Here is an 11,314-nt window from a genome sequence, read left to right as displayed (position 1 = left end):
AGATAATATTCACATACCTTAAATATTTGCAAAATATAAATGGTCAAGATAAGCAACAAAATATTAAAATAAAAAAAATATAAAGATGAAGAAAGATATGAAAGTAAATCGTAGAGAGAGAGAGAGAAGAACCTGTAATTTATGAATGTGTGTTGTTGCAACTGATATTTATAGGGCAACTTTCTAAATAATCTTGGGTTTTAAATTTCAAATTTCAAATTTTTTTTGTTCTATAATGAACAGATTTCTCCCCTTTTTTAGCTCCGAAAAAACCCTCCATTTTGAAGGGGGGAAACCCACATTATTTTTTGGAGGGAAAACCCACATTTTCTTTTGGAGGCAAAACCTACTTTTTATTTGGGTGGGAAAACTTTATTATGCTATGTGTTTCATATGCATACAAAATGTATTTATAGATGATGATGTTTAGTCTAGGGGTGGGTAGGTACGGTATACCTTACCGAAACCACCATACCATATACCTTACCGTAAATACGGTATGCGAAAAAGTCATACCTTTACCTTATCAAAGTTTTCGGTATACCGAACTTCGGTATACCTTATTTTCGGTATGACGAATTTCCATACCGATACCGTACCTCATTTTCAGTATACCATACCGAAGTTCGGTATACCTTACTTTTGCGGTATACCTGACTATCAACATCAATTAAAATAGAAAATTAGAGTATTTAGAATATTATTTATATTTTATAATTTTCAAAATAAATTTAATATAATTTATTCATAATTATATTTATATTTTACGATGATTTTATAATTTAAAAATATACAAAATATATTTTATATATAATTGCGTCTATATTTTTGTGGTATATACCATAGTTTACGGTATATACCTTAATTTACGGTATATACCGAATTTCGGTATGCAACGGTATACCGCGGTATTTGAAAATTCATACCGTTACCTTACCGAAATATTTCGGTAAAGTATCATACCGTACCAAAAGTCACGGTATACCGAAAATTCGGTATTTTCGGTATTTTTTCGGTACGATAAGGCCGGTATTTCGGTATTTCGGTATTTTTCCCCAGCCCTAGTTTAGTCAGCTTTACAATTAAAAATGATGTTATTATCTGATGGTTTTAATGCATGAAGGTGGTGGGGTCATTTTAACTATTGATCAAAGCATGGAAGTGTGAGTTGGCGCCTACCACTTGCAAAATTTCCCCCAAATCGAAAATTTAAAAACAGGAGGGAATTCCATTTGATTTTCCCCGAAAAAACCGAGCTTTTTAAGTATAGGATAGATGAGTCAAATCTGCCTATCTGATAAAGTGAAAACATCCTTAATTTAATACCTTCGTTCCTAATTAAATATTACTCCTAACATTTAGTTTGCCACAAATGGTATAAAATTTCTTGTATTTAAATATTACACCGACGTAATATTTATTGTATAGAAGAATACATATGTTGTCAATTACATTGCAACAACAACACTAGTAATAATAAATACATCTAAATAGTACTATATAATTAGTATATATAAAGTTCAGAGGTACATTGGTACTCTAATTCCAATGTCGCTATACGATGGAATAAAGTAAGAAAGATTAATAGTATTTTTTTCGTAAAAGAATGAAATGAATCAACTAAATTAGGATATCTAAAAAATGAATACGACTCAACTTAGTTGAGACGGAGGACTAACCCCAAGCTTCTACGTAGGATAGACAAAATGGTCCTTCTCTTTGAATTTTCTGTACATGCATAATTTAAATTTCTTACTCAATCTAACTCGTTTTATACTTCTCATATTTAATTATAATCCTACATCTGTCTCCCAAATTTTGACACAGTTTACCATTTCGGTCCGTCCCTAAAAATTTGACACACTTCACTTTTACCATTTTTGGTAAAAAGTTAAAACAACCGCCAAAATTCTAATTTATGAAAATCTTAACATAAATTATTCTAATCTTTTCATTTGTATCATTGTATTAATTTTAACAGTTAATTTTCATTACATTATAATCATATAATTCATAGTAAATTTTTAATATCATTTTTATTCATTCAATACATACACTAATTTAAATTCTTAACTGTCGTCAGATTTAAACTTATTGATTCAGGAAAAAAACTAAAAAAAGGAAAGTTTTCATTTTAAATAAGACAAAAGGGAGCAATATTTTTATATAGCTCTAATTCGACTCTTCAATCTTTATGACTTTCTCCATATATATTTTCATTTTTCTTCACAACACATGATTTTATCTATATTTATATTAAAATTTTAAAAATTATTATAATGCAAATTGTAATTGTTTTAAACTTCAATTTTTGTTCTCTAATAGTTAATGGTTATCATTGTATTTTTGAATTCCTTAATTACTTATTTCCATAATTTGTTTATAGGATGATACTTTTTTTATATTTTCCATGTAGGCCGGTCTATTTACCAAACAATACTCCCTTCGTCCTTAACAATTTGTTACCATTTGATCCGCCACAGATTTTAAGAAACATAATAGAAAAATGGATTGAAAAAGTTAGTGGTATGTGTGTCTAATTTTTATATATTAATTTTATAATAAAATGTGAGTAGGAATGAATTAATGGAGTGTGGAGTTCATTATAAAAAAATAATAGTAAAACCTAAAGGTAATAAATTTTTAGAAATAAATTAAAATAAAAATAAGTGACAAATTTTCAGAGTCCATATAAGGAACACTAAATTAAAATTCATTAAAAACAACTCGTGAAAAACTGATTAGCATACTAGTAGATAATTGGGAGCATTATGTATGCAATGATCTCTACTATGCCGGATGTAGCACAAATTGTAAGCGTAACTAGTAACTACCAAATCATGGCAAATCATGGAAAGGAATATTGGAGTGCTCTTAAATGATTGTTGTACTTGAAGGGAGCTGAGGATTTTGGTATTCTGTTCAACGTTGATTGTTAATATACCATGAAAGAGGCAAGTATATTGTATGCGTTTACATTTCATAAGAGAAGGGATAAAAGGGAGGAGGGTGAAGGTGTTCAAAGTTCACACTAATGAATCAATGATAAGCCAGCCTTAACTAAACCTTTGCCCAAAGATAAGTTTGAGATGTGTAAGTATTTGGTAAATGTTTGTAGACTCAAAGTATGAGTAGGTCTTGATCAATCAAGGTGGAGACGTTGTGTGATTGATTGAGGAGTTTGTTTTCAGCTCGGATAGATGATCAAAATCGATTTTAATCACAGCGATTCAACGAAATAAAGCTGCTTTAAATATATGACGCATTCGCTGTCACGACCGCACTTTCTAAGGATAGAAAGCTCGGTTGATCGCGACTAGGGGAGGATGAAAGAAGCGGGGAAGAAAGGGGGAAAACGGTGGCACAACTGAACTTGAACTAAAATAACTGAAAGCATTCGTACTGCGAACGTAAATAACTGAACTGTATTCAAACTGCAAAACATACTGGGAACATAAATAATAAAAAGCATATCATACAAAGCTCACGTAATATCATTTCACAATAGCACTTTTCATAAAAACTGTACTTTAAACATATATCCCACAATTATATGTAGGATAGGAAAGCCCACCTTGTTCGCTTAATTTCCTTTACTTGAATTTCTCGCTCTGATCTTAACTTGCGGAGATAGTCCTTTGTGAAAAACATAACATAACAACATACTAATTAGACTCGAGACAAAATCTCATACTTATAGGAATGCATGCCCTAATTAATTTCTTTTATTCTTTGCTTACTACTTGGAAAATTCTAGAACTTGCATATTAATTAAATCGGGAAAATTTAATTAATAGAACTTCTTTATTAGGTTTAATTATTTCTGTGACCTGAGAACGTCGTCTCCCTCTTTCTTTATATTTCCTTAACAGCAGACCCTTCAACATTTTTCGTCTTCGAAACTTGCAAACAATTGCGCATTTAACCGGGCTCCCAAATAAATTCCATAAATTTCAGCCCAATCATAAATAATTTAATCTGGCCCAAAATTCCAATCAAATTAAAAGGAGCAGCCCACTTACAATTTTGTTTGGGTCCATTTTAATTTCCCTCACCATTCTTGCCCCAATCCTCAACTAAATTAAATCCTCCCTGGCCCAAATCTCAATTAAACAACTAGCCCAATTAAATCAACAATATGAGCAACCCACTTATACTCACTTCATCGGTCCTCCTCCCCCAAAATCACTGAAATCCCCAACTCCTTCTCTCTCCTTTCTCCGGCGAATTCAGCGTCGCCTCTTCGAATCGCCGGCGCTCCATCGCCGGAGTCGCAGTGCCTCCTCGCCGTCTCCTTTCCCCCACAAATCGATTTCCAACTTAGAACATGCAGCAGCGGTTTTTTTTCTACTCTCTCCATCGGCAAAATCGCCGTCTCTCCGGCGAATCGGGGCTTCTCTGCGTCGCCGGAGCGTCGCCGGCTCCGCCTCTTCTCCCAATTTTGCACATTTACCCCAATTTAGTCCAAATCTCAAAAATCCCTAAATTGAGAATGAGGAGCTGAGCCTCCATCCCCTTCCTCACGACCTCTCCGGCGTCGCTGCCTCGATGGGAATTTCGGAGTTCCGTCAGCGCTGGCTCCCACGCCGTCCTTCACTTCGCTACGGGAGCGGCAGCTCCTCTCGCCGCCGTCCCTTGTCGTCCGCCTCCTCCGTGAGGCAGCCACGACACTTACCGGAGGCTCACGCCCCCGCTTCCTCTGCCCTCCGGCGAGCGCTCTTCCTTCCCGGCGAATCAGTGGTGGAGAGGAGGCATCGCCTCCGTCGCGACGGCTCCACCTCGCCGTTCGCCGCTGCTCTGCGCCGAGCTCTCCGCCGAGTTTTTCTCTCGCCGTCGAGCTCTTTCTCCATCAAGCTCTCCGGAAGGCAGCGATCTTTACTCGGCGGCGCCGACGCCAGCCGCCGCTGCCTCGCGCAGCTGCTCCAGCAGCACCACCACTACAGCCAGTTCTCCGGAGCTCCGTTGTCATTCGATCGCACTAAGCTAAGCTTTCTAACTCCCATTATCTAGTTCATTATGTTGAGTTCATTTCTGGCAATAGCTTGTGGTAAAGAAGTTCTTGACTATGGGGTGCTAAAGCTTTGATCCTCCTTAGGCAGTAGCTTATGATATTTCTTGTACTAAATTGTGTGATGTGGAAATCCTAAAGCTCTAAGTTCTTGAGCATGAGGTTCTAATATGATGCAGAGGGGAGTATTTTGATTACCTTGCTTGTGGATTCCTCTTGTTTGTTGAGATACTTCTAGGCTCACTGCCACTCCCCTCACTCTCCTTGCTCCTTCGAAATTTTTGGTGTTTAAAGGTGGTGAGAAGGATTTGTGTAACTAAGGAAACGATTCTGTGCACCTATATATATACTAAATTTTGGAGTTGGTTGGGATTTGGTCAAGGGGTGTGTGCAGAGAGTAAATCTGCTTTATTGGCTTCTTGCTAAGTTTGTTGGGAGCAGATTTTGTGCAGGTGGGGATCAACTATTTTGAGCTAGGAGTTGACTTCCCTTTTCAAGTCCTTCTTTAGGCATATCAAGCTCATTTTGGTAAGTACTGCATAACATTAAGTGGCTGTCCCTAACCGATTTTGTTTGATGTGTAGGACACACTGAAGCTGTCGGAAAAGCATGGCTGTCTCATCTCTACTTTGCAGGTTGGGAGGGGACTTGGGCTGCCAAGCTGCTGTCCGAGACGGGCTTGATGCCTCGGGCCCAACGGGCTGATCGGATAGGGCCAACTTATTGGGCTTAAAAAGGGCGTGATGCGGTTCACAAGATTAGGCCCATTGTTCATAGTCTTGTGATTATAGTCATGATCTTTCTTTCTCAAACTCATAAATTCATGCACTAAATTTTGTATAATCTGAAACATGTCCTTGATCCATTATTTATCTTGGGCTTAACTTCTCTTGTATTAAACGAAATTTGAAAATACTCTTGATCAATCTTAAATGTCCAATTCTCCTTTGATCGTCTTAACGATTATCTGTAAAAAAAAAATTTGTCTAGCCATTCGGCGTCCCTTTTAAAAGATCTTAAAAGATGCCCAAAAGTTGGGTGTTACATTCGCAGGCCCAATTATTAGATCTTTAGTGGACTGTTGAAATGGGCCTTTGTATGCGTGAGTCCAAAATTAAAACCCTCTCCCTTTAGCGTCTATAGAAATGGGAAAGATTGTTTTTTTATGAGTGTGCCAGTGAGTATTTCTATAGATGGATATACATACAAAAATGAGAATTTGGATCCATTAAATCTTTTATTTTAATCCAAAGTCAAACCTATGAGGACAAATTATATTTTGCTTGTAATCTTAGCTAATATATTGTGTTTAGTTTATTTTAACTAATTAACTCAAACTCGGACACTTATGGACCAACATTGTAATTAATATTATTATTTTTATCCATATTAACACACATGTTTACGTGCGTATGTGTCATTGATAGAAATGAGAAAGATATTAGCGTGTGTGTGTGTGGTGTGTTTCTAAACATATACTGTAGATGCATATACATACGTACAAAAATTAACGAGGGATTGAGGGGGGGGGGGTGTTATTTGTTGGTGATGAACCATACCTTAAATCTTCTCTTATAAATCAATTATGTTTATTTCATTTAAACTAACACGTTTTATACAATTCTGGACCAACACTGTAAAACAGGGGTGATTCCATGAATTAAATCTTTAATAGTAGGAAAATGAGCAAGCCCCGGGTTTTGACAATTATGGACCAACATTGTAAACAAATAATTCCATGGCATGGGATGAATTCTTACAAACCCCATATAAATACATGGTCACACTTGATAATTTTACATCAATCCCACTTTACATCAATCAATCAAAATGGACCTCCTTCAAAAAATTTGTGCTCTCAAAGTGGTCACCAAGCCTTTTATTGTACGTATATATCTTAATGGTTCCCTTGTGCTCACCCGGTCTAGTGATAAGCTTATAAAAGACTATGTGAGTACCGAAGAAATATATATATTAGATAAGAGTGATGTCGAGGCCTTCAAATGTTCGTGGTCCACGATCAAGAAGGGCAACGTAGAACTCGAAGTTGTTTACGTGGTGAATGATGTGGAGAATTATAGAGTTCTACATAAGATGTTTGCCAGAGCAAAGGAAGAAGCTGCGTACCTGCCACTGCTGAAGTTCATATCTATAAAGTTGAAGCAGAACACCGCATGCCAATGGAACATAAGAAGGCGAGAGCATGGAGGAAGGTGACTGACTGCTTCAAGATGCCATAAGTTATATAAAACATAGGACTAATTTCATCCCTTAGATCTAGTAATTTGATGGATGTGATGCAATGTGTGTCGGGTACATTATGTTACTGTAATTTTACATTATTGGGCATTTTGGGTATTTGAGAAATGACGGTTCAATGTCTACGAAATTTACGGGTTTTAATTTTCAGCCTGATTCATTTTCATCCCACTTTCTTCCCCCATTACTTCAACTTCCACACACTCTCTCTCCCCCATTACTCTCAGAAACCTAAAATCTACCCCCCGGAAAAACCACAAACCCAAATCCTACACCCAGGAGACGAACGGCGTACACCCGGCGACGACCAGCGTATAACCAAGAGACGAACGGTTTAAACCGATTACTCTGAAAACAACAAAAACTACTATTTTTTCGTATCAAACGGGGCACACCAAGACGAATCGGTGCGTAACTGCTCGTAATTTTTTGGTACATGGAGAATCGTTGAGGGTGTTTGTTGTTGAGAGTTTTTCTATGGTTTCAGTTGCTGATTGTGTAATTTTCCATTCCTTTCTTAATTTGGATTTTGCAATTAATAATAACCTAATACGATTCTATGTCTTTCTCCTTTGTTTGTTTCGTATAATGCATTGGGATTAATGGCTAATTCAACTTCGTTTGTTTGACGACTTACAACAGTTGAAGAGCTTTGGTAAAAATGGTCAACAACAGAACCGCTTCGAAGAGGCCTGCTAGCCAACACACAGGTAGACGATTGTTTGGCTTGTTAGTTTTACTTTACATTGTTAATCTATTTGTACGAATTGTGGAGAATTTTATCTTACATCATGTATACACATTAGTACATTCAATGGTTTATAATTGAAGCTGCAATATTAGGATCTTGGTGTGCATTGTTCATGTATACTTGTTTTTTGCCATTTTTTTTTGGGAAGTTGCTGTACATTTTTGTGCAGGAATTAGTACATTACATTTAGGTGATACATTGTGCATTCTTTTAACCTACATCATGTATGTAAATTAGTACATGAAGATATGATTTTCTGCCGCATGTTTAAGTGATGCATCATATTTTTTTCATTTGTGCATTATGGATACATATCAGTACAACACAAATTTTTTGAGCCTCTCCAGATATACCTTCATTTATGTGCAGTAGATGTACATGATTATTTAGTATTCAGTACATTATTTTTAGGTAATACATTATGCATTCATTTAATCTACATTATCACTAAAATTTAATTCATTAAATGATGCTATTGTGCTGCCTCTTGTTTGCTACATCATATTTTTTTATTTGTTCTTCATGTGTTAAAATAAGTACAGTATAAATTTTCTGGGATTTTCCAGATTAAGTTTCATTCATTCGAAAAGGTTTTGCATTATTATGTATGAATCATTAAAGTATGTGTAGGTCGAATAATTGATTTAAGCTACATCATGCGTATGGTTTAGTACATTTATAGCTTCTGTTTAGTTACATCATATGTGTTAAGTAGTACATCATATATCAGCATACATACACCATATGTTAGTACATTATCATCATCTAGACATACATTATTATAAACAAATCTTATACTTAATACCCATTTCTAAAAGAATAACACACAAAATTTTAGGGAATGAAAACCTAAACATATGTGTTTTTTTTGTACATTATTTGTTTTTAAACCTACATTTTTAATCCACTGTACAACATTATTTTTGAATAGGTAACAAGAGAGCACGAAATCTTCAAGTTGAGGACATTGGGGGAGCTATGCCAGCTTCATCAAAGCATGGAATGCCTCAGGCTATCCAGTCAGCAGCTGAGGAGCAAGCCAAACATTGGAAAGAAATGCCAACGAAGCTTGAGAATGTTGAGGGTGAAGTACATGCGTACCCTGCTGACTTGTGATCACAACCGTAGCCGTTCAACTAACCAGACCCACGCAATCCAACATTGGAAAGAAATGCCAACGAAGTTCAACTTCGACCACTGGTTTGAAAACTATGGTCTGGAATAGGGTGTTATTATGAACAATTAACAACAGTGAATCTTGAATTGCTTTTGGTTTTAGTAGTAAACTTATGGGATAGTTTTTGTTGGAAGGATATTTGGTCTTTGTAGTTAACTTATGGGATTGTTTTGGATGGATGGATGTTTGAGCTTTTGTGGAAAACTTATTCGTTTTGTTCTGATGAATGACTCTATGTTATTAATCTGAATTATAGATTGATGTTTTTTCCAGATTAGTTAAGGGATTCAGGATAATGTACGGTAGTAAGTAAATAATGCAATCTACAAATCACTTGTTGTATTTTTTTTTTATATAATAATGTACAAAAGGTATTCAATAATGCACAGTGTCTGCTACATTAAAATGATGTACAAAATTAATAATATAATGCAACGTATAATGCAGAACATATTGTTTGCAACCCAGTACACAAGGCATGACATAATGAACGAAAATATTAATATAATTAGTGATGTAAACAAAATCTTACACTACTGTACTGAAATGAGATTGCTCAATATAAATCTGTTGCACAACATTGAAAGCAGAAGTAAATAACAAATTGGTTGAAAAACTAAAACACCAACTAAAAAATCTGACACAATGTAGGTCATCACACTTCTTAAACCCTGCCCTGCTGCATACTACGTAATGCCATGTAGCAACATTGTCCACCTTCTTCAATCCTTGCTTTCGGGTATCAAAACCAACCGCGCGAGCATACACATCGTAAAAAGCAACAGCAAAATCAAGTGATTTAAACCTTTGTCCGGCAAATGGTTTCAACTCTTTAGAGCATTCGGGTACAACCACAACTGTTATCAAAAAAAGGAATATGTCAGCTTAAACGCAACACATTATACATCCATAAGCATACAAAATTGTATAACATTCTGCACAGTTGGACGATCTGGTCTATATTTTAATACATTACGTACACACTGATTTTACATTGCAGTAGTTAAATTGATACATTACAACTGCGTTATTCTACATCAACTGATAGATGGAACAAAATAAAAAAATAGTGAATAATGTTGGCGAAGCAAAAACTAATTTATCCCAGTACCGTTTGTGAAGTTTTAATTCATCATTCAATGCTACAACCCTAGCCCTATGGATTTCTAAACCCAAAGGGAATGGATCCAATTCAATTTATGGACGAAGAATTGATGCATGACATTAAAAAAATTATTTTTGATTATAACTAAACATGGAATACATTAACGTCTAAGTTGCGTACATAATCATTCCGTATCAGTACATTACCTGCTTTTTGAAGCAATAGAAATCATAGATTAAGCACAAAGTTCTTATACTAGAACCTAGCCCAATGGATTGGAAAACCCTAGGAGAATGGATTCATCTCTTTATTGAAGTTAGTTTCCGCAAATAAGAGGTTACTACACCCTAGCCCCATAATAGTCTAAACCCTAAGGAGATGGATTCATCTCCCTGTACTCAGTTTCACATTATGCAGCAACGTGATGATACAAATATAAAACAAATAAGAATGGAAAAAAAGACAAAGTGTAATCAAACAAAAACAAATTAGTAGAATCTATTAATCATACATACGTTTTATGAAATCAAAGAAAAAAAACCACAAAAAATTTATGAAAACCAACGCAATATCAGCGTTGTTCGAAACAGAAAAAGTTACCTTCTTCCATCTTAGATAAACCCAGATGCTACTAACGAAGGCGAGGAATATTAGCGTTGTTGGAAGCAGAAATAATACAGCAGTTCTTCAAAAGAGACGATTACAATATTTTTCACGGAGGAGTTTGATAAGCACGGAAAAAAAATCTCATCAGATTAAAAGAACGTGATTCATGGAATTAAAATAACTGATGATTTTTGCGTGTTACAACCTTACCCTTTTCGATTTTTTAATGATTAAAATTAATTCCAAGTGGATCATATATTAACCATTAGATCACACTTAATCAAGGGATGTAATTAGTTTTACATTTTAACATCTTTTTATATATTAATCTAAATACAACCCTATATATATATATATATAGAGTCTCATTATCCACAAACCCACTTTTAAAGACCGAACTACCGAACC

At 35.3% G+C, this 11,314-nt stretch overlaps 1 long non-coding RNA gene across 1 annotated transcript; it reads left to right on the top strand.

Moving 5' to 3' along the window:
- Positions 1–7,428: 7,428 nt before the first annotated feature.
- Positions 7,429–9,445, top strand: LOC125193398 (uncharacterized). Its single transcript, XR_007171575.2, has 3 exons — positions 7,429–7,674; positions 7,910–7,977; positions 8,950–9,445. It is a non-coding gene; the product is annotated as an uncharacterized LOC125193398 (long non-coding RNA).
- The last annotated feature ends 1,869 nt before the right edge of the window (positions 9,446–11,314 follow it).

The sequence above is a fragment of the Salvia hispanica genome, chromosome 4 (assembly GCF_029641045.1).
Source record: "Salvia hispanica isolate PSC_SH4W2 chromosome 4, Shi_PSC_v1, whole genome shotgun sequence".
Classification (NCBI taxonomy): domain Eukaryota; kingdom Viridiplantae; phylum Streptophyta; class Magnoliopsida; order Lamiales; family Lamiaceae; genus Salvia; species Salvia hispanica.
This window is presented reverse-complemented; position numbering and strand designations above follow the sequence as displayed.